The following is a 26,942-nucleotide window of genomic DNA, read 5'->3' as shown; positions in this document are numbered from 1 at the left end:
TTGGCTAGCTCATGGTTATGTGTTTGAGTTAGAAGCCAGAGCACAGAGACAAAAAAATAAATAAATAAAAAATGAATAATGAAATAATGAAAAAAAATCATGGTAATCCCCACAGGTAATGACATTATAAATAATAATAATAATAATAATAATAATAATAATAATAATAATAATAATAATAATAATAATAATAATAATAATGAGTGTTGTGGATCCTGCAGCTCCAGAAACAGAGACACCTGCAGAATGAGGACAAAGAGAGAGAGAGAGAGAGACACAGAGAGGAGAAGCACAAACTATAGGAGAGAGAATCACATGAAGTAGAGCGATATGAAAAGGGAAGAAAGAGAGAGAGAGAGAGAGAGAGAGAGAGAGAGTCCTTACATTATCATGGCAGTTCCCTGAGCAGCCTAGGCCTATAGCAGCATAACTAACTCTCTTCATCGAAGAAGACCGTTTTAAGCGTGATGTTAAATGTACAGAGGGTGTCGGCCTCCCAAACCCAAACTGGGAGCTGGCTCCACAGGAGTGGAGCCTGATGGCTGAAGGTTCCGCCCCCCATTCTACTCCAGGAACCACAAGTATACCTGCATTCAGAGAACAGAGTGTCCTGTTAGAACAATAGGGACGACAAGCTCTTTAAGATACGATGGTGCCTGACCATTAATGGCCTTGTAGGTGAGGAGGAAGATTTTAGGGAGCCAATGCAGAGAACCTAAAACAGGAGAGATGTGATCTCTTTTTATCTTTCCTGTCAGTACTCACCTATACAGTCTATGGTACTCACGCTGCAGCATTTTGGATCAGCTGGAGGCTTTTCACTGAATGATAATAAAGAATTAGAGTAGTCCAGTCTAGAGCGAACAAATACATTAACTTATTTTTCAGCATCCTTTTGAGACAGGATATTTCTAATTGACGTTTCTGATCTTAATCCAATAAATCATTCCCTGACAGAATAATATTGACAGAATACAGTTTGTGGTGAGAGAAAGAGAAGACACCAAGCAACTTCCAGGTGCTGCCAAGAGTTGGTCGGACATAAACAACAAAACCTGCTCTGTACAGATACACAGAAGGAGAGGAGACAGGACTGAAGCAGGCAAGATCCCCAGTTTGGTCAGGCAAGATCAAACTCACTCAAGTCACTTTTTTTTTTTAGCAAGGAAAGCTGATTTTGGGGGCCTTAAGTTTACCTCTCAGGCTTTCCAAGGCAAATACTGTAACACTGTAGAAACAATACGTAAAAAAAGTAAACAATACTTTAAAAGGTGTCACTGCCTTGTCAAATACACAGTAAGAGGCAGTGACACATAAAAAACAAACGAACCAAAAAAAAAAAAAAAAACTTAACTTCAGGTGGCTCACCATTCCACTCCACTCACCCTCTCTCCCCTCTGCTTCCCCCACCTGCCTCCCCCCTCCTTACGCAGCAGTTTGTTTGTTGTCTCCCTTCTTTTCATTCCATGGGAAAATGGCACTACAGGAAGGACATGGGAAAACTAATGAGACTATCAATTGCTGTTTGTTTTTTTTTCACCTGCCGCAATGCAGAGACACAGTGTGATTATAGGTGGGGGAGATCAAGGAGCTGGGATGGCAAGAGGTAGAGGATGGGGGGGGGGTGTCCAGCAGGGACCCGGACGGTGCTGGTAATGGTGCTGTAATTATATTTGGCATGAGAAGGTGGCCGAGGGGCTACCGTTAATGTAGCGTTAGGGGAACCTCATCACGCTTTCACATGGCCTGACAGTTTCATTAAAGCCCAGCCATCCCCGTCTGCCAGCACAAGTCCAAAGTATTTATAAAATAAATCTTTAAGCCTCGACTGACCCCCCTCCACCTCCCATCTCCACCCACTCCGATTTTTTTTTTTCTTTTTTTCCTGACTGCTTCCTCTTACTCAGTTTGTCTATATGTATATAAGCCGGAACGTTGGTTCTGGCTAATCGATGAAGAAGGAAAAACAGCTTTCTTTCTGTCTCCACCTATCTCCCTCATTAGTGTTTAGGTCTCTTTTAATTTCAGCCCCTTATCTGTCAGGGTAATGGTTAGGCTGCCATTGATTGTCTCTTTATGTATTGCCCACTGTGGGCTGGCAGAAAAGTGATGGTCATACTTTAGTTTTTTGGGAATTCTGTGCAGTGCCTTGTTTGTTCATTTTAAGCTAGTATCACTGATGTGTCCAAAATGTCTCTCTGTGTCCCCGAGGATGTGAGGGAGAGCCAGGTTTTTCAGGGGATGTAAGGCAGGTGATCAACTATTTAACGCACCCCGTCCTACAGTGGAGCTGAGGAAGAAGAAGAGTCACATCTTAGAGCAACTCAAAAGGAGGAGGAGGAGGAGGAGGCAATCAGCTCCAGCTCAGCCTTTCACTCTCACTCACTCTCTCTCTCCCTCGCTCTCTTTGGATACACTTAGATCTGACTCGCTTTGAGCACTTGCATCGATCACCCTGCCCTCACACACACACACACACACACACACACACACACACACACACCTATCGCAGTACCTCACCCTCCCCTCTACGTTGGGCTTCTCTGGAGGGATGTTAGAAGAGAGAGTGCAGCAGTCATCCCTGGCTCTGCAATATGAAGTCTGCAGCCAGCCTGAGAGGAACAGTGTCAGACGTTCAGATACAGTAGCCACCTCACGGATGCTTCAGAGTTTCTTGTTTTCATAAAAATTACTTTATGCCCCGCTAGTGATGGAGCCAAAGGGCACTTCATAACAGCGATAGCACCACAGCAAAACACTGCAAGAGGCTGTGTAGGTGTGAGTGTGTTGCTACACGGTAACAAGCACAGAAAACTTTTCCAACACTAAGACACTATGCTGTGAATTACTGCCTTGAGGCTGGATTGCATAACTTTGAAAAGTTAATTTGTAGAAATAATTATCTTCTAAATTTGAAGGCCGTCAAGGTGAACAGAAAATTTGCAAAATGCTAAGAGGAACACACAACAAGGTATTTTATCTTTGTGTCTGCTGATACAGGCAGAGTCAAGTCAAAACCTAGTATATGGCTGGACCACGTATGGTAAATGTGCGAAATTGAGGATGTAGTAAAAACTGTTTTAGGTCCTCTCATAAACTACTGTCATCATTGCATGTTATTTGCCTTCAGCCTAGCGTCAGCTGGTTTCAGACCTTTATCTGTCTGCTTCTCACCCCCTCTCTGTGCTCACATCTACAGTGTTTTAACGCAGCTGAATTCCCATTGAAGCTGTTCTCATTTACACATTTTTTTTTTCTGTTTCTGTTGTCAGTCAATGGAACAATGAAATAATGACTGAAACGTGACCCATTAAGACAAGACATTTCCAAGCTGCTGCTTTGCTGCTAAAATCCAGATTTTATAACCATGGTGTCATCTCACAAAATCACCAAACACATAAATTAGAGACAAACTGTTGCTCCACCTCTCTGCCACTCACTGAACAGGGCAGACACAGAGAGGGGGCAGCACTGGTGACTTTCTTTTTAGCTGCCACAGTTTGTTCAATAAGTCACTATATTTGTAGCTAGGTGTTTTTTTGGGGAAAAAAAAAAAAAGTCTCTAAATTTTAGCCACAAATGTGCTAAGTTGGCCAGGCTGTAAACACCCCCCCCCCAACTGTGGCAATCTGGGAGGCACACTTCAGTTTGAAAATATCTGCACTTCTCCAACAAATTTGTGTCATTGAAATGCTCAAGAAAAGCTTGTATATTCTGGTGTATACCAGAGCTATCACATCATGCAACTTAAGTATGGAACATCTCTCACAGTACATGGTGACAGGTATCATATGTCATATATGGGGGGAGATGGTCAGTAAGACAGAGACAGTTACCATCGGAGACAGAGACTGACTTACAAAGATGGTCTCTGGTGTCTGATGTGAATGTCCTTCTTGATTTTCTCCAGTCATTCGCTTATTCCTGCTCGATGACCTTTGACCTGTTCCTGGTGGCTGCAGTGAGTGGTTTTGGTCTGGTGCTCACAGACAGCTGATGTTATCTGTTTTTTCTTGTCCAGGATCTATGTTTCAATGTCTGTGTTGTTGAAAGCTCTGAAAAAAGCTGATAAGTCGACCTTAAGTTAAGATTCATTTGTCAAACTAGTATTGAAGGTCAAGAACAAACCTTCATGCTGAATATAATGTTTCTGTTTTCCTATTGACAATTCCTCTATAGCACCACCATTAGGTCAAAGTTTCCACTTGTACAACAGGAACATTAAAAAATCTATCTGACAGATTGTCTTAAAAAAACAATGAAGCAAATTTGATCTTTTCTTTAAGCACAGCTCTGACCACAATGTCAACTTTTCACATAAAACCACATAATCTTAGTCACAGTGCCATGAAATTTGCTGAGCACACTCCCACAGTGACTCCATTGGCTTTCTTCAAGCACCAAATTAATTGTTTGTAATGTTTTTTTGTTTTTTTGTTTTTTTCAGCAGATACACTTAAAATGTATTTATCAAGTATAAAAATGTTTCAATTGTAGAAATATTGTGTCCATTTAAAAAAAAACTTTACCTCCTGGTCCTACAATGCCAAACACACAATTGAGGTATAACACTGCTCCATTGAATTAAATGCACAAGGAAATGGGATATATATATATATATATATATATATATATATATATATATATATATATATATATATATATATATATACTGTATATATATATATTTTTTATCTTACATTTTTTTATTGGTTCACTTTAGCCTTAAAAATGTAAATGAGCCAGGTGGAAGGTGTAGGAGAGATAATTGTAAATATATGTTTGTCTGGAATGTGTCTAAATGAATTTTAGCAAGAAAATGTTGAACTGGAAACTTCTTTCAAGTGACAGTTATATAATGATAACTAAGCAAAGCGCATCCATACGTCTTCACAAAAGAAATGGTACTGGTAGCTTAGTGACATAGTGACTACGAGCAGGGCTAAGTGGTGAGCTGCTGTAGGTCCTGGGCTAGCGGCTAACATGGTGGACAGCCAAGAACATATTAGCACTAGTCACAATAACTCTCTGAGCAAATTGACAATTAGCAAGCTAGTTAGCTCAGTTGCTAACAGAACAACAACTTCACAGTTTTTATTCAAGAGACAAATCTGTACCATGGATTTCTGCTTCATAACAGGAACCATGTCTCATTTGTCCTGCAGTGTATTGATTTGCACGTCTTTTTAATGTGTTCCATTTCCAGTTTTGTCTTCTAACTTCTGGTCAACATCGTCGGCTATGTTAGTTATGCGCAGTTTTCATGGTAAAAAATTGCAAACTTATTAGTATCACAGTGCAGGTAATTAGCATTATTTGCAGCTGCCACAAACATCACTAAAGCGTTTGATTTATTGGTCTTACACCAACACACACACACATACTCACAAGGTGAAAACAATACCAGCCATGCTGTCATAGCTCGTAATAATGTTGAGTTATCAGCTTGGTACACAATAATAATGATAATAATAATGTCATGGGAAAATGGATTGTATGCAATAGTATTACTAACCAAATGAGTCTCCACTGTGGGTGTGTTTTGGATTAAGGAAGAAAACACCACTGCCAATACAACCATGATTATAACAGTTAACATGACCAGCTGATCCTGCTGCTTCCTTGGAGAGCTGATCAAATTAGCACTGCTATGTAAACAGCAGTCCATGTTTGTGGGACTGCTGTCGAAGACAGTGTTTTCTTCCAGCTCTGTCAGTGCTTCACGCTGTACATTATAATGTGAAGCTTCTCAGATACATGCTAAAATCTACAGTAGGTGCAAGGTGATCACAAGCTGCAAATGTCAATCTCTACTATGTGACATGCGTAGGCAGGAGGTTAGAAGCCAAAATAATGGAATTGCCACTTTTGTTGAAATGCATAAAGTCAATACTCCAGCAAAGGAGGCAGAGGAGTATTTTGAATGTTGGTGTGACGGGACTTTTACAATGGCTCCAGCACCACTCAGTTGTGTAAGAACTAACCAACCAGTCTGCCAGTAAACCATATAATTTTATTTTTCCTGGCATTACCTCTGCATTATCTTTAGTTACAAAATGTTTCCTGACATATGGCGACATACAAACTACAAAATGACCAAGAATCAATATTTTTTTTCTACTACAATAACATTTTTTGTATCTCCAACAGAGTTCAGTCTGGCTTCAAGAAATGCCAATTCAGCTGAGACTGAAGAGCTGCTCCTGCTTCTTATCCTCTTCATCCTCAGCCTATCTGCTGCCTTTGATACTGTCGCCCAGCAGAGGCTCCTCATCATCCATGCTGACCTGGCGATCTCTCAGGGATTGCCTCCCACCTATCGTACAGCACTTATCAGATGTAATTGAGGGGAGCTCTCCACGCCGCAGCGTCTCCTACAGGTTCCCTCAGGGCCCGGTCTGGACCCCCCCAACCCTCTTCCTACTCTAATCCGCACTGCTCATCCCTGCACTGAACTCACAGAGCTTTTCTACAACACCATTTTTTAAAATCAGTGTTGACGAGGGCATGGCTGCTTCTGCCCAGATGACTGAGAATCTTTGTGATACTGGAAAAAAACAGACAGTCATGGAGGCTGACTTTGTGACCTGATCCTTCAGGTTTACTCTGTACACCACCATGTAATCAGCCCCAACCTCAGCGATGACTCAGCCGGTGCTTCTACAAGTCTCAACCTTTGTATGAGTATTGAAAACACATATTTTCCTTCTATTTCTGAACTTTTGTTAAAAAAAAAATACTTTTTTCTGAATGCCCTTTTTTTTTTTTTTTTTTTAACAGGGGGCTGGGGAGCAGCTTTATCTTTAATGGGGTGTGAAAACGAATGTTTGATATTTTCTTTGGTTCTAATTGCAACCTCAGCATAACCCTTAACAAAGCTGACACGTCAAGGTAACTGGGAAAGAAAAAAAAGGTCCTTCATGCCTGTTATTTTCTAACAAAAAGTCTTTATCAACATGACAGCCACTGCAGCACGTCCTTATTTCACTTCAGCTGACAGTGTGTTTTAGTCTGCTTTCTATTATTAACCACTCTGTAATTTGAATGTATTGTTGAATACTATGTTTTTGCAACACATTTGAAACCAGTTTAATTGATGCCCCTTCTTCAATCCCTGTACAGGTGCTGTGGAGACACACAGTCCTATATTTGTTTTTGTTTTTTTCCTTTGACTTTTTAATTCTTGAGTATTTTTTATTTCTTTTAGGAACAAATCTAAATGTAAATAATTTTAATGTTGTATACACAGGTCTTTTTTGCACCACAGGATCTGAAATGTAATTGACAGGCTATCCATACATGCTATTGACCTGCTTCATTCATGGTTGAATGGTAGGAACTGTTGTTGCCTTAGAAAATAACTTTTATCAGTGTTTCTGTTAGACCGCCTCGTACCTGTGTTTGAGATGCAAATCTGTGTTGTATATTAAATGTTTTAAGGCTATGTTCATTGGGATTTACCTGAGCCTTGTATTTAAATTGTGCATCCACAGGGAATTTATGAAAAAATTATGTAAAAGTTTTGCAAATTGAAAAGGTGAAATTTCAGGGTGCCATTTTCCCATAGACATCAATACAATCTTTTTGCAGCCAGTGGCGTCGCCCCCTGATGGTCATTAGATAGCACACAGGTTTAAGGCACTTCTGCATTGGCTTCTCTTTTCAGACCCGGAGTCTACGTCCATTTATATATACAGTCTATTGTGTTGCAGGAAAATGAAGTTAGAAGAAGAAGACTAAAGGAAGTTTTCTCCATCTCTAAAAACACTTCACCGATATTGGCACATGTCTACCTGAAGGGACATGCATGCGCATCTGCATTTGTAGAACAACCGATATCAACGCTCTCATTCTCTGAAAAGACCTGTGATTGGCCAAAGTCTTCTGCCTACCCGAGCATTAAGTGGCTATGAGGAGAACTGCTGCTGACAAACAAACCCCTTTACCAGCAGGTACAATGTTATAACTAAGAAGAGCCTACAGGTTTCTTACTTTTTAAAATTAATTGAGTGGTATAAAAAATACTGTCAGACATTATCCATGAAACTGTTCAATTTCTAAGTTCAGATGCGTGTTTACTTTCAGTTTCATCTGCGAATAGAGCAGTTAAGATAATCTGGATCAGCTGACTTTTTCTTTTATCAATGTCACCATGTTCCCCAGATTCAGCAAAGATCAGTACAATAATTTCATAACCAATACAAATGATGGTTGATACAAACTATGAAAATTTGATTATTGTGGTGCTCAATATTTTTGTCTGGAAAGAGGTAAGAAAAAATCACCTACCTCAAGGTGAGACAGTTTACTCTGTCACCCTGTGTTCATATTAATTTCAGCTTTACAAGGCAGTGCAGCAGAGCAGCTCTATAGTATCATCTGTGCTTTAATGACCAATAAGTGTATTGTGATTGTGTAGGGGCGTGCGCTGATTATTGCTTCATCTACTCAGCTACAGAGTGTTTACTGGCAAACAGAAGGACACATACTTAAACCTGTATTAATTACAGTGCATGTTTTACTGTGTCATGTCTAACATGCCCCGTCAGAAGCGTTAATTTCTCAGCAAAACATCTATCTGCATCTATCTGCAGCTTCAGTTTGAAAGTACTCGTATTCATCTCTGTCCTGTCAGAGATTTGTCTGTATTACTTCAGTGCTGAAGTACTGTGTGTAATTTAAACAAACTGAGAGTACATGTACTGTTCAGCGTCTCACTTCAGGGACTTATTCCCGAGACACTGCATGGTTGTTTGTCGAAACTATCTCATCTAACACCTCACACTGCTCTTTCAATTTCTGCACTGTGTGCAATATCTTTCATATGTTGCAGAAGCAAGCAGCTCACTTCAAGAAATAGCCCCATTCCTCTTCCAGCCTCCTTCCTTATTTGTGGGTAGCCTTAGGGGTAACAGAGAGCTACTTTTGAGAGATTGTTATTGGGTTTGCATTATATTACACGAAGAAAAGAACGAATGAATTGTCATTTTTTTTTCCATTTTTGTCCTGTTTTCTATCACTCATTATAGTTTAAGGGGACCAATTATGCTCATTTCCAGCTCTTTATTTTTATTCTGGGATTCCATTAGAGTAGCACTGCATGGTTCACAGTTCAAAAATGTCCCTGTTAATCTCAAACTGCCTGTTACACAGCCCCTCCTTTGACCCTCTGACTGAACAGACAATATTAGCTCAGGCCTCCTTAAAAGCCCACTTTCTTCCGTCTGGCTGAGCATCCTGAAGCCTGTCGAGGGGCAACAGCCAGTGCTCCTCTTACCAGTGCTGAGGTTCAGAAGTCTCAACTGGAGTGTATGAAATTCATATCGTACTCAAGTAGACTGTTTTGGGAGGACGAGCTGTGCTTAGAGCAGACGACCGTATAAAGAAATGCGTGATGATCAGATGTCAGTTTGTTGCAGAGGTAGAAAAACCCACTGGAAACCTAGTGTTCAAAGCAGGCTGATGCCCCAGCTTTTGTCTCACAGGGATTACTTTTACACATGTTTATCTTATTATTTGAAACTTTGACCATGTTTAATATGGACATCATACATTGTAACATCTGTGGTGAAAATTTCTGGAAAAACACTGTTTAAAAGGGGCTATTTTTCAAGTTTTCTCTGGCCCCAAACTTGGTTTCTTGCTGAGAGCAGCTGGTGGTGATTGTCACTTAACGAGAGCTCCAGCCATTGCTGCTTTTATAATACGAGAGGTTATAATACATCCACTGAGCAAGGCTACAGCGAGCCGCTATTGGAAGTGTCGAGATGGGCCAGGGCTTGCTGGTTAGTGTGCTAACTTCAGTAGAAGACAGGAAGTGACAGAAACAAGAGTTCACAGTGACCTTGCTTCCCACTACTGGAGACAGCTCTTGGTGAACAAAGGAATGAAGTTTTGACGCTGAACTCGTTTGACAATTTTTTCTAGACTGGTTGGTAAACAGCTGCTAATGCTAACACTGGCTATGTTGCAAAACATAACTTACAAACAGCTCCTTTAAGTTGCAGCTAATGAAAAAAGCATTCCCCAATGCTGCAGCTGCACATTAAAAGCATTTAACTGGCAAAACAAGTTTACTTTTAATATGAAGTACTCACAGGAAATGTAATGTGTTTGTTAGTTCTTGCATTAACGAAAATGTGTCTACAAAACAAGACAAAATTTCAGTTGGGTAAAGTTGAATTGCGCTGCATCATTTCCTGTGCAAATGCCTTGTGTGTGATAGCAGTTGTAATCCAGTGCGGGAATGACTCTGCCACATAAAAACTGGTATTAATCTTAATTAATCTTGGAATTCAATGTTTACTTGGTTATTCATATCCCACAAATGACTCGAAGAGTACAGGTTTAGGCGTATTCAGGTGTTGAGGATTTCACCATCTCGCCTGCTGTGTTCTCTACCAGCAAAGGCTGGTGAGAAACCTGGATCAGGTTTGAAAATGTTGCTGGATTTTTGGTTTCTAATGGAGTTCTCCAGGTAGCATATCCAGGTTTCTGAAAACCAGAAGGGGTCTTATCCAGGCATCTGAATCCAGGTTATAATGTTTACATTGGCAACACATAACTGGGACATGAAAACAACCTGACCGTAACCAGGTTTAATAGTCCACATGTAAACACTCTCAGTGGATATTATTACAAAATGCCATACACAGTATTACACATAATAACTTTAACCAGGAAACAGGAAACTGTTTTTAAATTGTTGTTTTTTTTTGTTTCTACCAAACTTGTTACCATGACATTATCCTTGATTCAAGGAGACGAGTTGTCATGGCTACACAAAATTACCAACCTCTAAATGACAGGTTGGCTTGAAATGGACAGAGTTTGGGAGAGAATTGGGTACATGTGTTGAGCTAAAGTTAAATATTACATGCAACCTGGTGCTTTGGCGTGCTGGAGCATACGCTTATCACCCACAGACAGGTCAGCTTGAGGCGCTATCATATCTGGGAGCACAGCCCCTGTCTTCTGCCTGCCCACCCACCTGCCTCTTTTTTTTTTTTTTCACACTAACACCTAAACATCTGAGGCACTGAACCCATCAGGCCTGAGTCAACACACAGTGCCTGTCTTATGTGGCCTCGGTGCGTGGCTTTGATTTGAATGTGACCCACTGTAGGGAACAATGCATTGCTGAGTTGTATGTCCTTCCTCAAGGCACACAAAACATGAATGAGCACAACCTATGAATACTGCAACCTGGCAGTTTTAAAGGATAGGTAGAGATTTTTCAAAATTCATGCTCAGCTAAATCTAATATAAAGCTTTGACAGTCTGAAGAAGACAAATCAAATTTTACTGTACTCACTTTTTTGGTGCAAGTTGGTACAATATTTAAAAGTTAATGGACATGATCACTAATGTAATACATACATACATTTTTGGTTCAATAGCTAAAGCTGTAATTATGGGGAATTGTTTTGTTCTGTTGTTACACTGTTTATGGTTTGTATTGGCCTGTGTGTGTTGTCCTGTTGAGTTGTGGGTACTCGCATAAGGGCCCATCTGGGGCCAGTTGTTGCAAACTATCTCAGTAAATTAGCTCTGACTATACAGTAACTGCTGGGCTATGCAGCATTGATTTCACCTCAAACTAACAAATCTGAATAAAAATGTTCAAAGTGAAAGTTATAATTAAAAAGAGAAAACTAAAACATTTTGAAAATTAAAAGAGAAAGTGGAATGATAATACAAAGTAAGTCCTTTGTGTCCCTCCTTACTTTTTTTGCATTTGTTCTTTTCTAATTTCCATTTGTTTTTTCTTCTTTTCTTTTTTTTCCCAAGCTGTCTGTGAACTTTATTTGTGTCTGAAATTATTCTCCCAAGCTCTTCTGGCTAAATCTCAAACATCAGCCTTAATAAGCCCACAACTCACAAAGAAGAGCACCCCGGCGCCACTAATTGAGCTGCTGTAGAGTTAACTTATTTCCCCAAATTAAATTCTGGTGTCAGTTTGGTCACTGGTAGAAAATCTCTACAGGGGAGGACAAATTGAGTCTGAAGAGCTGAATCCAGCTGTGTTTCCTGAATACCAGCAAGTGAGGCAGCTCCTCCAGATAAAACCACAATCAACCAACATTCAATCATTTCCCTCCTTCATCCCTTTGGTATCCTTCGGCATAAAGCAATCACACAGCTGCCAAGGCTGTGGCAGTGCACTTACATCACCTTTCAGGATTATTGGGTATTAAAGTTAACATTTTTCAAACTGTGATCCTTTGCAGCTATTTGAAGCCACAGAGGTGAGAAATTAAGCAGTGCAGCTTCTGACTACATATCCCAGGCTATTGAAATTTCAGGAGTGCAACAGTGATCTAATTCAGCTGCAGCGTTTTGAATGACTGCACTTGATGATCTGTTTCATGTTCTACTGCCACAAAATGAATAACCAGGGTTTAAAAGGTGAGTGCGATACGAGTGCGTACGCTGGAAAGACAAAACAGGATGTAATCGCCTCTACAATCTCTCCTGATAGGTTGTTGGGACAGGTTGTGCACTTTCAGAGTTGTGGGTGAAACATGAGTGTGTGTTTGCCAACATGGACTCCATGGCCTGTTTCTATTTTGAGACTAATGGCTGCTGGATTCGGGAGGGCCTGTTTCCGTCTAATCTCCTTGAGTTCTAGACAGGCAATCAGGGACAAAGAGATGTGTTATCAGAGGGCCACCTTGATGGCGTGCTCTGATACATCGTTACATGCTCAGTGCTTTTCAGAAACAACCCCACACTGAGAGAGACCATAATCACAACAACAACTACTTCACACATAATCATTTATAGAATTAGAGACTAAAACAGTAATCAAAGTGATCATACAGTAATTTATATGTGAGGATTTACGCCGAAAGATACCAAATGGACGTGAGAGACATAAGATATGATGGGTGAGTCCTACATTTACTCACAAAACAACTGTGGATTTCACTCCTAGATGTCAACTCCTAACTTCATGGGAGAATATTTCCCATTAGCCATGATACCAAGAGACATTATTCCCTTGTAATTCTAATTTTAGTATAATTTTCTATCAGATTAAGTTATCCACTCAGATTTTTCTTTTTTTTTTTTTTTTTTGTTATTGTCTCTAGGCAGAGAAAAGGTTGGGTGGCTCATTCAATGGTTCTATGAACTTCATAACCTGGGCAGATGTCCCCCACAGCTGTGTGTGGTTGTTTGGAAAATGGCAGCTGAACTGATCACATTCTGATTTATAGTAGGTGGGAACAAAAAAATCACTGCCCTAGGCCTTCCCGGTCAGTCAGCAGTGTGGATTAATGATTGTCAGGTGGTTAGTCATTTTGGTGCAGAATCAACAACTGTCAAATTTATTACTATGAAATTTTTTTTTGACATTCAAGGACTTTGCTGCAATTAGCTTGACATTTTGAGCTCTGAGTGAACAACCATCGTGAACAACCATTACTGACTGATCACCACTCCAGAGAAGAACTTGATTAACTTTTCCTCTTGCACCATCGGAAGAGTTTTCAATTATCTAGTTCAACACGTCCACTTCTGGTAGAAGCTGTTCAAAGCAAGGTCTTCAGAACAAGGACACTGTTTCTGGAGAAGCACATTTCTGTTGAATTCATCACTTTCTTCTTCCTTGCTGGGAGCACCGCAAACCAAATCCCACTTACTTCCTTTTATCCTGAGGTGGTAGACCTTTAATTACAAATTAACACAACTGGGTCTTTGCCTTGACATAGGCTGGTTTTGCTGAAAATACTACCACTAAAATAAAATTAAGGTATATTTCCAAGCAATATAGTACAAAAGACATTTGTTCCGAATGACTATAAGCACTTGAGAGTGTCTACTTTTGATTAAATCTTTTTGTGTCAATTCCTCCTTACACATCCTCTTGATGTCAGGGCCACTTCCAGTAATTGGACTTGGGTAAAAGAGAAGCACGAACCCTCCTTTCTAAGAGAAAAAGACCTAATAATTCCCACTAATTCATGTGAACACTAATTAAAGTTATTTTACCAGGCTTTTAACAGGAAGTAATAAACAATGAAATCTAATTGTGTGAGAGCATGCAGTATATAAAAATTACTGACAGGCTGATTTGGGTAAAATTAAAATCCTCCAAACCTTCTGATAGCATTATTTATGACTAACCCAAACCCCTGTGAATCATATCCACACTGGTGTTTTCTCCTCTGTTGCATCACACCCTGAATTACAACTCCTGTCTAGGGTATTTTCAAGGGCCACTTCTGTGCGGTCCAAGGATAATACTGATGTCACCTTAATTTAACTGCAGTCTCAAATGTGAAACTTTTTGCCAGAGAGAATACTGTCATGCTTCACCTAAAGTAAAACTCAGCTCTTGCTCATGAATGCAAAGGACATTTTTCCCAATCAGACACTCACCTGTCTCACCTCTCTGTCGTTTCTCTCCCTGAGGAAACTTAATAAAGGTGATCAGTCTTAACTAATGGACCATTTGGACGTGAGGTGAGCAATCCTAGTAAAAGGCAGTGGTTTTTCCTTAGGCACATTTATAAAACCAAGAGGGCTGACAGAAGTTGCAGTTGCTACTTTGACAATAAAGCTGTGTTGTTGTGTCCAATTTAAGGAATACCTGTGGAAAACAGCAAATAATATGGACTTAATTAGGTGCATCTGTAACCATCTAATGTAATCCACAACAACAGCTCTGCCATGAAATGGGTGGTCAAAATGTCGAGAACACTTTCAATATAATACAGTCCAGTAGAACAACACTTCCCAATCTGACCTTAATAAAAACTTAAAAAAAGAATTGTTAGCTCTTGACAGTGTCATGTGTACTTATGTTGTCAGTGAATGTATTTGCAACTGGTCATTAATGCTTTGCCAACAGTGGGATAAAACACATCACTCAAATTAAGAGGATTACATTAAAATGCACAGGCATGCTCAGAGAAACAGCTATACCATTATCCACACAGAGCCCATCACATGTCTCCGCCGGATACTGATTGAACTACTGTATGCATACACTTGAAGTGTACATTATGCAAAACAGAGATCCCTGGCCTGTTGTAAATTTTCTCTGAGTCTACAAATTCATCTTTCGCCACCATTTCCACTTCTTCCCTGCTGCGGAAGGTACTCAAGCTACTATTATAAAGCTAGTGTGCTTTTCTAGCTAAAAATACATTATAGAGGGCTTTTGAGAAGTATTAGTCACTACAGCCTGACTACATTTCTTACTGTATGAAATAAAAGCACGGAAATGGAATGTTAATAGCTCGTAATCTGAACCACCTGGTGCAGCATGGAGCATGGGGGTGTATTTTAAGTGAATATAAGTGAATATCTTTGAGGAACAAATTCCCTCGGGGGTTTCGAGAAAGTGCTATGACTCTTGTTCCTTAATTATTATACAAACTGTACAGTGCTTTTTACAATAGAATCATTTCATCTGGCAGGATGAATATTCCAGGTATATTTATTAAATATGGAAATGCCTTTATGGTCATTTGTGGTGGAGTATTTGCACAGGTTTCAGTAAGTTTGAGCTGATTAATTGATGCTACAGTGCATAATACAAACTACATAAAACATCTACTTACTCTACGCATAGTGTATCATGACAGCAGGAAGGATTTAATTATAGGACCACAGGGAACAGGACTTATCTTCAGGACAACAAATGCTAAATAGCAAAATGCTAAACATGCTGCAAGAGATTTACAATCGTCTGACCCTCCATCATGCCTCCATGTTTTGTCAAACATCAGAAACTTCGCATTTTGATGTTCATGTTTGACAGGAAGCACATTCAATACACATAAAAGCTGCTTCCATCATACTTACCCAAATTGCAGTCATCTTAAAAAAAAATCTGAATAATTTTATCAGCGTACATGTGCAGATTAGTAGGATCCAGTTCTTAAACCTAGTGGAGTATCAAATGGCATTGAAGTCAGGGCTGTATATTACAGATCCCCATATACCACATGGACATTAAGACAATGTTATCACGTTTAACAAGAAAAACAAATCCTGTGTCAGTACACAAGTAAATGTTACAGTGGAGACACGTGCTGAAACATCCTGCACACAGGACAGATGGCCAGGCTCTGCAAAATGTGTATATAGAGGCAATCAATGTAGAAGGAATTTGGGGAGCAGATGTAGAAGGTCCATCAGCTGAATCAGGATGTGGAGACCTAGTCCTAGGTCGAGTACAGGAAGAAGCTGTTGATTGGGTAGGAACTGAGTAGTAGAATTGAGGAGGATTTTTTGAACATGGCTCAGGGAAGACTTGCCGGTCACTTTGCTAGAGGTCAATGAGTTAGCAAAAAACCTGTGCAGTAGCAAACGCCAGGGGTGGATGAAAGTCAGCCTGAGATCTTGAATACAGTGAACATTTCTGATTTGTCTGGGGAAATTTGCAGGCAAGTGTGAGGACACAGAGTAAAAATCAGTATCTCCAGTTGTTAGGCCATGGTACTCTGCTCTAAAATGGTGGTTGCCCACTTTGCAACAGGACACAGTTGCTGATCTGAATCAAAAGTATCAGTACAGTAAATTACAGTATCTTATGTTCTTGTTCAAGAGTGAGGGTAAGATGGAACATGTGGTTTGAAGGTAAAGCTTTCTATTCTAGCTCTCAATTATAGTGAGCTTTTGGCAGTGGCAGTAAACATGAGGTTGCTTAGGTAAAGGGTTAGGATCTTAGACACTCGAAAGCAGACTCTTGAAGTGGTTGGCGCATCTGGTTCAGATGCCTCATGGATGCTTATTTGAACTTGAGGAGGTATTCTGAGCACATCCAACTGGGAAATGACCCTGGGCCAGACCCAGAGGTGTCTCTCTCCCCCTCAGACAGGTTTGACATCATGCATACTTAGAAAGAGACAGCTTAGGTTGTTGCAACATCTGCTCTCGATGCATTGTGGATTTCTCCCTATGGAAGTACTTATGGCACATCCAAATGGTAGGCAACCCTAGACCAGACCCATAAAAAACAGAGGGACTATATTTACCTTTGGGCCAAGGAACAGTTTAGGATTTGCAGATCTAGATTATAGTTAGGGTGAAGGATATTCTTGCTACTATGGGGTAGCTAGAACACTGGTGAAACCCTCTTGTGGTAAAGAATGCTCTTGCTACTTTGATTGACCTAGATTAAGTTGAGTATGGATGACTTAATATTTATACATAAAACAACCAATGGTTATCTTACATTTGATATACAACATATCAGTGTTACAGTAGGCGGTCAACTAAGCCAATTAAAATGTATCCTAGCTGAAAGGGGCTTTGTTGCCAGGGCTGTATGTGTGGGACAGATCTAAGACATGCATATGCTTTGATTGCTCACAAAACTTCTGAAGCTTGGGTGATTGCACAAGCAACATGAGTCAGTCTTTAAAATTAATACTTACACAATATCAAACACTTTAGGGGTTGCAGAAAGTACAGCAACTAAGACACAGCTACTAGGCAGAGCATGTACACTGTGAGAGCTCTAACAATGAAAACAGGCACAGCATCACACTTTTAGAGAGAAATATTACAAATAGAGTAGCATACAAAAGTGAGATTACATTGAACAGTGAGGCGACAGTGCATCATTCACTAGCAAGCTGTAAAATTGGCTCATATTGAGCAAAAGCAACTGCCTACCTGCATCATTTAAGCTGTAAACTCCAGACTCCAAGATTAGCAAATAGTGTTGTAAATGCTTTTCTGCGCTATTGTATATTTGTTTGTTTTAAATTTTGACCTCGCTAACACCTGTCCTCCAGCTGTAATTGATGTCTCTGGACTCACTGCTTAGAGCTTAACTGGTCCCAGGGGAAACTCCACTCCAAACAAATAATATTCTGTTTTGACCTTATATGGCCCATTCACATGAGGGCTGTAATGGATTTAACTCTAATCCATGCAGGTAGGAGTGAGCGGCTGGTAGAGGTGATTCTGTATCTATACTCCAGACAAAGCCACTGTAAATTAGTTCTCTGTCTTATAGCTGTGTGGTGCAAGTCATGTTTAATGTAGCTCTGGCTGAGCCTTGCAGTTTTGCTCCATGGTTGTTTATGACTGTTGGTGTCAACAGCACTGTGGTCTGACTGTTTGTTAAATAAAACATACCGCTCAGGAGGGAACTCGTTAGTGCAAACTTTTCACCAACACACACACACACACTCACACACACACACACACACACACACACACACACACACACACACACACACACACACACACACACACTATGGGGAAACTGATATGTATGTGTCTAAGTGAGTTTGTATGTGATTAGTACAACTGAGTGGTGCATGTGTGACTACTACCACACAGGTGTGCGTGTGTACATCTGTGTGCGCATCCTGCGACTGCACATAAACACATGTGCATGTGCACACATGACTCTTAAGGGTCCATAACCTTGTCAGACACTTAAAATGACAATCTGAGCCTGTCGGTGCCAAAAACAAGCACTTGTAGTGGATGTAGCTGTGTGTTAGCAGTCACACATGCACACACACACATGTGCCTGCATGGTTGTGTTGTACTATTTCACACACATTAATTTCCTGGAGAATCACCCTCACCCTAACCACTACCTGCCTAACCCTAATCCTCACTGACCCAAAAATCAGTCTTTTCCCAAATGGGGACACGGCTTTTGTCCCCACTTGAATAGGCTGTCCCCAATTAACTGATCTTTAGTTTGAAGTAGCCTATGACAGACAGACATACACACACACACACACACACACACACACAGCCTCTTCTGTCAGACATATTTATGAACACAGACAGTCACATTCACAGCAGATTAATGACCTGGGAAATGTTGAGCTGACCATTAGCATGAAAACTCCAGGGTTGAGAGCTGAATAAAACTCTGCCTAAGGTCCAGGTTCCAAGTTTATCCATGTGTCACATCATCTGCCAAGGCAAACACAGAATGTGGACACATTTCCATGACTTAATAAGTAAGCAAGGCATTACCATGTGCAAGGCTTGGTCTTGGCCACTTCCTGTGTGCCTGAATCAGCACAGGACATTATATGATTAAATGAAACTAAAATCACCACTGTGAATCTGATTGAGGAAATCCAAGGGCAGCAATGCTCTGCTGGTTCCCTTTAATGCTCATTATCTTACAAGTCAAATTTCAGTGATTTAAGAATTATTGCAAGCTTAGGGAATGAGTCAACAAGGCATAATTTTTTCCATCTTACCTATTATCAGTGCATTTTGAGGGAGGTCATACTAACAGTGTGTCTACAGAGCCATGTTTGTTTGTTGTCTGTCACACAAATATACACTTTTATTTTTATCAATCCAGCTGTCTGCCCTGGCCATATAAAAATGCATGGAAACCAGACCCGGAGCATATTTTTATGAATCAGTTTTTTAGAGCACAGTACTACCTTGTTCTGGATGGGAATGACCTCTGCATCACTGAAATCTGGGCTACAAAATGCTACCTGAAGCATGCCCCAAACTGAAGTGTCAACTCTTGGATCAAGAACATAAAATACTACATATCCTGACAGGCTGACTGGAACATAGCCAGAGAGGTGCTGTGCTCATAAGCATGATGAATTCTGGGCATAGATTCATATGTGTGTCTTTGAGTTGCTTAGATAAGTTTGAGGTGTCCATCATTTACATACTGACTTTTGCTTGTCTTGTCCCTGCTGATTTTTCTCTCTTTCTCTTTATGAGGCAACACACTTTTCTCCAACTTCTAAATTGTGATACTTGGACATATGGCTTGTGGTTGGAAACAAACTCAAACATTGAGGTAAAGAATATTCTGTTTAATGATTCCAGTGGTTGCAAAAAGAATTCTGATTGTATTGAAGTCTATGGTAAAATGGCCCTACTGTACTTCTATTTTGATTTATTACCTCAGTAACCGGTTGAGGCAGATGGCCACCCACCCTGAGACAGGTTCTGTTGGAGTAGTTCTGTTTTTCCTCCCCCTGTAACTGAGTGCTTGCTCTTTATGGGAACTGTTGGGTTTCTCTCAATAATGAAGTAAGCTCTCAGCCTTACCCTGTAAAGTGCCTTGAGATAATGTATATTATGATTTGGCGCTATACAAATAAAATTGAATTGAATTAAATGTTTTTCGTGATGTGTTTATGAGTTTCTCAAGTCTTCTTCAATACAACATGATTTTGTTTTATCTTTTTTTAATCATAGTGCCATTTAGAGGAAAATAGACAATAAAGCAGGGTATTCATTAGGGTGTGGCTACTGTGTGATTGACAGACTGCACCATACACAGCGACCCCGGCGACAATCAGGACTGAGTACAGAGCAGGTCAGATCCACCCCTCACTCCTCCTCAGCTCCACCTTCTAGTCCAAATATGGTTTCTTCTGCCCCACCCCACCCCCACCACCCCTTTTTTTCAGTTTTGCACTGGTGTAATGATATCTTGCAGAATTTCTTCACAGGCAACCAGGTTTCATATAAAAAAGCAAAGAGCATGAACAATGTTTCAAATCTAAGGTGTCACATGCCCTCTTCATGGCCATAGTCAAAAATCTGCCACTGTCAAAACCCTTTTTTTTGTTAAACCTCAACATTAAACTCACTAACAAAGAAATTTAACTGCCAATGTCAAGGGAAGAGTAAGAATAAAAGAAAAATCATACTATACAAACAACTCATTCTGACTCACCTTCCCAATCAGCCCACTTGCTCGAGTCCCATGAGTCCAATTAGCTGCAGCATTTTCACATGTAGCAGGGTGATTACACTGCCACTCAGCCCGGCCTCAATCAGAAAGTGAAGCTCAAAAGAAAGACCTGGGTTACAACAAGCAAAACCCCACAAATGAAAAATCACAATGCTGTCAGTTTGAAAAAGTGACTTCACTGAACTAAAATGATGTTGGTCCAACAGAGAAATACTTGTATCAAATTGGGAATACTGTGTGTCCATTTCCATTCATTTCCTGCCACTTATGTGGGGTCCTGTCACTGGGGCAACAGGTCAAGTAAAGTAGTCCAGGTGTCCATCTCCCCACCAGCATTTTCCAGCTCCTCCTGGGGGACCCCAAGGTGTTCCAAGGCCAGAAGAGATATATAATCTCTCCAGCACGTTCTGGGTCCACCAGTTGAATGTGATGACCCTCGTTCCAGTCACTTCACACTCAGCTGCAAGCCATCCCAGTGCATGCTGAAGATCTCGGTCTGATGAAGCTAGCAATACTGCATCATCTGCAAATAGCAGGGAGGAAATTCTGAGGCCCCCAAAACAGGACACGTTCTTCCACCTAGCTGCTTCTTGAAATCCTGTACATGAAAATCACAAACAGGATTAGTGACAAGGGAAAAACTTGGCAAAGGCCAACACCCAGCAGGAACGTGTTTGACTTTCTGCTTAGAATACGGACACAACTGTCACTTTAGTTATGCAGGGACCACATAGCTCATAGCAACGGCCCCAGAACCCCATATTCTAGCAGTGTCCCCCACAAGATCCCCTGAGGGACCTCAGGAGGGCCTTCTCCAAGTCCACAAAGCACATGCACTGGTTGGGCAAACTCCCATGACACCTCCAGGAACCTCGCCAAGGTAAAGGGTTGGTCCACTGTTCCATGACTAGGATGAAATCCACATTGCTCCATCTGAACCCGAGATTGGACCTTAGAATACTGTATGTCGAACCTCTGCTATATACATTAAGTCTATATTTATATAAGCAAGTTCTTATACCTAAAATAGAATCACAAGTTTCTGGTTCCACTCCTTTGCCAGGAACTGCAACAAAATTTAATGGGCTCTTCACTGGCCCATGTCCCATCTCTCCACCAGTGCTTTATACATAATTCTGCTGACAAACAAATAAACCAACAGACGTGAGTGAAATGTCCTTGGCAGACATAATTAAGCAAATATGTCAATTGACAGAAAATGAATTGCCACCAGTTTTGATAAGCAATTAATCATTTTAAGTAATCCTTATATAGAAAATTATTTGATGGCTCCAGCTTCTCAGAGGTAAAGGACTGATGCTATTCTTTGTTTTATATCAGTGTAGATGGAGTACCTTTAGACTGTTTGTTGGAGAACACTAGTAATCCAAAGACATCACCTGCAGTTCTGGGAAATTTTGATAATAGCAGGATTTGAATTTGTCTTGGGGGTTTGTGTGTTTATGTTTTTGCACTGTTTGTGTATTTGCAGCGTGTTTGCTATTAATTCATTTGTTTTTTCATTTGCAACACATTTTTGTTGTTGCATTTGTTTTGTATGTGTGTATGTGTTTTTGAATCTGCATTATTTTTGAATTTGCAGCTTGTTTCTCCTAATGGAAGGGTTTTGTGTTGTTGCAGAGCATTTGCCCTTGTCAGCCATTGTACAGAACTGATGTGAAGAAATCCACTGCTAAAATTGACAGGTTATATTATTAGTAGAGGATTAATCAGTTCACTCAAAACAGTTAGACCTTTGTGGAAGCTACCTACCTGCTTCCTTAACAGAAAGCCTGCACTGCACTGGAGTTTGAAAGACATAGTCATTTTCCTGGTATGAAGGAATGTAGATGCATTATGGGAACTGTAAGCTCAAGAATTGCTATTATCCCCTTCTACTAATACAAATACTAAATCTCTGGTGAAGCCCTTAAACTGTGTTAAGTAAAATATTCACTAACCGGCCAAGCTTTGCCAAAATTAATTTTCCCTGTAGCACTTCGTGGTGTCAACAATGTCATGCCACTTTTTTTTGTTTGTTTGTTTGTTTGTTTATTTTTTATTTTTTGGTTTGTTGTCTGACAAGGAGCAACCATTTTATTTGTTGGGAAACTGTGCGATGAGTATTTCTTGAAATTGGCTTTTTATAGGCTTTTTAATGTCAGGCTGAGTATTTCAGCTCACAGCCTTCATCTTCAGAACAGATCAGGACAAAAGTGGTTGTAATGGTTCTTTAATACAGTTCAGCTACTTAATTCCAGAGTAACATATTTGGTTTGTAGTATTTTTCCTTTTGCATCTGTTTCCTTTATTTGTATGTTTTCATATTTGTTGCATTTCATTTGTGGAGCTTGTTCCCCTTAATGTCCGTGCTTCCACTCATGAACTGTATCCTTAGGGGCCACAGTACTCTAAAAACAACCAATGCTGACCTTACTGTGAGGACAGCCTCAGTCAAACACCAAGGCAAGTTCACCTGACAGTTGCAGTTTTTTTTTTTTTCTCAGTCCCGTTTGATAAATTAGTCACAGTATAAATTGAAAGGTTGCCATCATCAGCAGTCCAAGCTGATGGAACTGCATCACAGTTTGGCCAATTCCCCTAAAATCCTAAATGTCCCAGACTTCAGTAGCCATCCCAGGAAGGACGTTCAAATGGTTCATAATCCTGCCAGCACATGAATGCAAAATGAGGCCGGCACTGTTTGGGTAGGAGGCATTACACGACTATATAACCAGGCGGTGTTTGTGTCGGGCGAAATATGCACACGCCGGCAACACATGCACACACATTTCACTTTGGGGCAGTCTAGCCCTGTGGAGTATTTGGCATCACGCTATTAGTCTTATTTACTTTTAATGTGACAGAGACAGAGAACACCACACAGCAGCCTTTTATTACAAAGCCTTGAGAAAGTGGGGGTCATGCATCACTCTCCCTCTCTTTCTCCTCTCTCTCTCTATATATCTCCTCCATTGTTTCACCCTCTATCCATCTATCAATTCTGGTCCTTTCAGTGCTGAGAGGATACATTGTCTCAAGTTCACACATGGCACAGAGAAGCTTCCTCTCTATAACCCTCCCCTCTTATCCGTCTCCATTCTCCACCATAATTCACTTAAAGGTGGCATCTCCAAGTCGACAAATGGAAGGGATTTAATTGGAAAGTGTTACGTGGGAGGTGGGGTTGTTTATTGTCTGCAGTGACGGCTGGAAGAGAGAGACACCCCTGTGATGGAGTTGGAGGGACTGACTTTGCAGAACAGACTGACTGAGAAATGCAGATGCTTCGCCCGGAGGTGAGCTGATGCGGCGGGCGAGCTACTGTACGTATGAAATGCAGGAGGCGTCAAGTGCACCGAGCATGGCAAGCCTCTCCACCCCCCACCACCACTAAACCTCTACTGGACACCATAATAAATGTTATAATATTGGGACTCTTATATTATTCACCATTTTCTCTTGGCTAAATTATTTATCAACCAGCTAAAGGGAGAGGAAATTGATGATTCAAAGCTTTCACACAGAGCTGGAGGCTGTCAAGGAATGGGTACCCAAAGTCTACACATTTTTTCAACATTTCAAATCTTTTCTTTTTTCGTTATATGAAAGCTTGAGATGAAGTGCATAAATTTGACTTGATCAGCATAATCAAGGTAATAACCAAACAGTACTCTTCCCTGGCAATGTATTAAAAATGAAACAGTGAACAGTATCTTAAAAAGTGTATATAAACATTATTATGTACACAAGAAAAAAGTATGAGGTGGACATACCATCATGAAGACTTGAATCCACAGCGATGAATAAATGCCCCCTTATGAAGCTTTCTGTCGAATCTTCAAAAGAGTTGAGGATTCAGGTCTATGGTAATTCCAAAGCTGCAGTTTGGGTTATTATTATATTACATTTCACAGTGTTTAAAGGCTATGGCTCATCTGGGGCAACTGGGGCCAACTCTGTAACTTATGCCAGGAACATGCTGCCGGTGTTCCATGTGTTTGGTGGCTGTGTTGCTGATCTGCTGCGGATCGCACTGGTTTGTGTGTTCACATCGGCTGTGTGTCTGCCGCATCGCTGCTACTGCCAGCTCTATCTATCTCCACTTTGTTTGCAGGCTACTAAAATGTTGGATTTATTTTCATTATAAATTAATTTCTGGTTTATTTTTAAAATGCCACTGTCTCCACATGCAGCTGCGAAAATGGTAAAAAAAAAAATCAATGTTTTTATGTCTGTGTAATATTTATATGACATACATATGGCAGGTTAAGAGATGTGGGAGTTTAAGGAGGTTTTTTTTCCCCAAAGGAAAAAAAAATAAGCTTGAAAGTCTTGAAAGTGTAAGAATTGAAAGGAGTTGAGGTGTCATTGACAGTGTACACTCTGAAAGCAGGTGAAGTTCCTTAAATGAAAGCAGTGGAACTATCGATTGCACTGAACACACTTGAAGTGTCAGTATTTAATTGTTGTTAATGGAAAGAAAATAAGCTAATTTACTCAAATTCTACAATTTCTGAATTTTTCTTTACACCACTACATCACATTGTTTTGGTATCTTTAACTTCACTATATTTACTTGACAGCTACTGTCATTAATCACTGTGAGTTAATATTTCAAGTGAATTTCTATTTATATAGCGCTAAATCACAACAGAAGTTATCTCAAGGCACAAATACAGCAGCCCCAAACCATACTCTCTATAATAGTAAACGCAAAATTGAGTCCTGTCTACAGGGTTGGGGCAAATCAGACCTGTTCCCTCCAGGGCCAGGGAAACATGTTGATACACCAAACAGGGCCTTAGGCTTGGGGAACACTAAGGGCACGGTAGGTTATGTTTTCAAATCTTTATTAGGTGTAACATTTCTCCTCCTGACAATATAAACTTTGAAAGATGCCTGTTTAAGTGCTTTCACTTTTGATGCTCGAACAGCAATTACTTTCATTTAAAATACAGCAATTTTACTAGGAATTAACTACAGTATATTTACATAAGGTGTCATAAGCTTTACTTAGGTAAAGGGTCTGTTGTATCAGCACACCAGGACCTGTGTTAAACATACAGTCATATATATCCTTGACTGTGTTATCGCCTGTACATCTGTCATATTATAATGGTTTTTATGACTGATAATAATTATCTGTTTAGACAGGTAGCAAAAGTGAGAAAGTGGTTTTATAACAGAAAAAAAAAGTTGCCCACCACAAAATTGTCAAATGGATAAAATGTTGCTCCATATTTTCCTGCTCGTCTGGTGCTCCTTCTCTCTGAGGAGCCATTTATGACCGGTGTCCACTGTAAGTGGATCATCATTATACATAGTTATATAGACATCTGAAGCCAAAAGATTTGACACATATGTAATGATGAATCATTTTTATGTGGAAGTAAACCAGCGGTGATAGCTGCATCAGTGAGGGGCTTTGTTAGGTTTCCAGGCAACAGGTATTACAAGGTAAATACGTGGAGTTCTCATTTACTGCTAAGATGGCCTGCAGGTATTTTGATGTTACTGGGTATCTGATGAGTGTCTTTCATGGTTATCCATCTCAGCATTGTGGCCTGAAGTTTCCACTGCTGTCATAGTTCTGTAAAAGCTCTTCAAATTGTTTTTATATCCTCATCTGAACCTCTCAACATCAAGTAACATCTTGAAGATATGTTCTCCATGTATATACAACGGTAATAATTACAGTGGCACATCCATCTGGCAAATCAATGTGAGATGACCACTCTTCACAGTGATGGAGAAGATACTTATATAATGGACCAAACAAGCACTGACTAAAGAAAAGGAGACAACAACACATAATGAACACTTGTGTTTACTTTGGCTACTCCTTTCAAATGTGCCTTAGCATCTTGTTCTTTGTAAGGGAACCATCAAATTCATAAGTCTATTTAAGCATGATTAATTGACAATTATGTCAATTAGAGCGTGTAAATGAAGATTGGAGGCGATTTAAACTGCCAGTTAGAGCATGTCAGAGGCAGCACTGAGACACTGATTTTAATTTGTGCAAAATGGCAAATCTGGTCTGGGTCGAGGAATTAACACACGCTGAATTATTCAGGGTGCACACTTACATATTTATTTACGCACCACAAAGTAGAGGCGTTCAGTACATATACGAACAAATCTCTATGAACACATTTCCAGTGGACTGACTACACTGAATCACAGTTTTCACTGGCCAAATTATTGACTCTGGTACGTTACTTCCTCATTAAAAGACTGAAAGAAGCCACAAAAACAATCATCA

This window comes from Trachinotus anak, unplaced genomic scaffold (assembly GCF_046630095.1).
Source record: "Trachinotus anak isolate AG129_WGS33_773 ecotype Australia unplaced genomic scaffold, CSIRO_AGI_Tana_v1 ptg000009l, whole genome shotgun sequence".
NCBI lineage: Eukaryota > Metazoa > Chordata > Actinopteri > Carangiformes > Carangidae > Trachinotus > Trachinotus anak.
This window is presented reverse-complemented; position numbering follows the sequence as displayed.